Source organism: Amblyraja radiata, chromosome 37 (assembly GCF_010909765.2).
Source record: "Amblyraja radiata isolate CabotCenter1 chromosome 37, sAmbRad1.1.pri, whole genome shotgun sequence".
NCBI classification, from domain to species: Eukaryota; Metazoa; Chordata; class Chondrichthyes; order Rajiformes; family Rajidae; genus Amblyraja; species Amblyraja radiata.
The window spans coordinates 18673585-18675777 of NC_045992.1; the positions used below are offsets into that span (position 1 = coordinate 18673585).

Consider the following 2193-nt stretch of genomic DNA (forward strand, 5'->3'; position numbering starts at 1 on the left):
GCCCGGCTAGCTCAGTCGGTAGAGCATGAGACTCTTAATCTCAGGGTCGTGGGTTCGAGCCCCACGTTGGGCGACACTTTCTTTAACCATTATCAATAGCAAACATGTCTACCCAGCGAATAGTTCAGGAATTCTCTGCATTTTGGGGGATCTAAGGATTTTATACCTTTCAAACCCTTTGGTTACATTTATTGGAGACAATTAACTGCAAGATGTGTTTTCTTTACCGTGAAATAAAACGACAATGGCTGAGAGGGCCCAACCCAGGGTTGCGTCCTCAGCCCCCTATTGTACTCCCTGTACACACATGACTGTGTGGCTAGGTTCAGCTCCAACTCAATAATTAAGTTCGCTGATGACATTGTGGTGGTGGGCCTGATCTCAGACAACGACGAGAATGCCTACCGGGAGGAGGTGGCGGATCTAGCACTCTGGTGCCAAGATAACAGCCTCCTCTTGAACATCAAAAAAAACGAAGGAGCTGATCATGGACTTTAGGAGGGCACATCATCCGAGGACGTACACTCCATTGAGGATAAATGGGGATCCTGTGGATAGGGTGAACTGTTTTAAATATCTGGGAGTCCACATCTCCGAGGATATGACATGGGCATCGCACGCCTCAGCACTCGTGAGTAAGGCAAGGCAGCGCCTTTACCACCTCAGGCAATTGAGGAAATTCAGCGTGTCTCCGAGGATCCTCTAGTGCTTCTACGCAGCGGCGGTGGAAAGCATCTTGTCCGGGAACATTACCATCTGGTTTGGGAATTGCACTGCCAAGGACAAGAAGGCTCTGCAGAGAGTAGTGCGTTCTATGGGAACTTCACTTGCCCCCCTGCAGGAACTATACATCAGGAGGTGCAACTCCAGAGCCAAGAATATCATGAGAGACCCCTTCCACCCCAACAACGGACTGTTCCAGCTGCTACGGTCAGGCAAACGCCTCCGTTGCCATGCGGTGAGAACAGAGAGGTTGAGAAGGAGTTTCTTCCCAGAGGCCATTCGGACTGTAAACGCCTATCTCACCAGGAACTAACTCTACTGGACGTTTTTCCTTCCATTATTTATTATGTAAAGGTATATGTGTGTTATGATTGTGTTTATAGTTTGTTTGGTTGTTTGAATGTTTGTCTTTTTGCACAAAAGTCCGCGAGCATTGCCACTTTCATTTCACTGCACATCTCGTATGTGTATGTGACAAATAAACTTGACTTGACTTGACTTGACTTGACCCCCGCCAATGCCAGAGTGACGCCCAGCGCAAATTGGAGGAACAGCACATCATATTTCGCTTATACATCTGGTTACCTCCATGGTTACTTCCCACCAGTGTATCAGGGTCAGAGGTGCCTCACGGTTCTCCAAGCCGGGATGTCACGATGCAGCTCTCTCTGACTTTTGTCAATCTGCATTTGGAGTCTTGCATTCAATTCTGTTCTTCCTATTACAGGAATGGTGTGGGTGCTTTGGAGACGGTGCAGAAGAGTTTTAACAGAATGAAAACCTGTCTGTCATGCATGGGATAGGGACCAGTAGCTACAAAGTGAGGCTTGACAGACTGGAATTGTTTTCTCTGGTTCATCAGAAATTGAGGGCAGAGGTATATAAAGTTTTGAGAGATATAGATAGGATAGACACTGGGAATCTTTATCCCAGGGTGGAAATCTCAATCGAGGCCATAGTTTTAACGTGAGAGCGCTAACGTTTAAAGGAGATGTGTGGGATGGAGAGAGCTGGGTGTCTGGAATGCGCTGCTATGAGTGGTGGTGGAAGCAGATACGATAGTGGCATTCAAGAATATTTCAAATATGCACTGTATAAAATGGGAATGGGGGGGGGGGCGGATAGAGATCACAGGTAGGCAAGTAGATTAGATTACAAATGATAGACGTAAAAAAGCTGGAGTAACTCAGCGGGACAGGCAGCATCTCTGGAGAGAGGAATGGGTGACGTTTCAGATTCAGATTCAGATTCAACTTTAATTGTCATTGTCAGTGTGCAATACAGGGACAACGAAATGCAGTTAGCGTCTCCCTGGAAGAGCGACATAGAATATGATTTCAATAATTAAATCTATTTAAATGTACACAGACATAGTGTATTTTCCTGTGGGAGGAGTGTCCGGGGGGGGGGGTGAAATTGGCAGGTACATTGTTGAGTAGTATGACAGCCGCAGGGAAGAAGCTGTTCTTG

General features: G+C 46.7%; 1 non-coding gene across 1 annotated transcript; it reads left to right on the plus strand.

The window, feature by feature from the left end:
- Positions 1-73, plus strand: trnak-cuu. The gene has a single exon. It is a non-coding gene; the product is annotated as a tRNA-Lys (tRNA).
- The last annotated feature ends 2120 nt before the right edge of the window (positions 74-2193 follow it).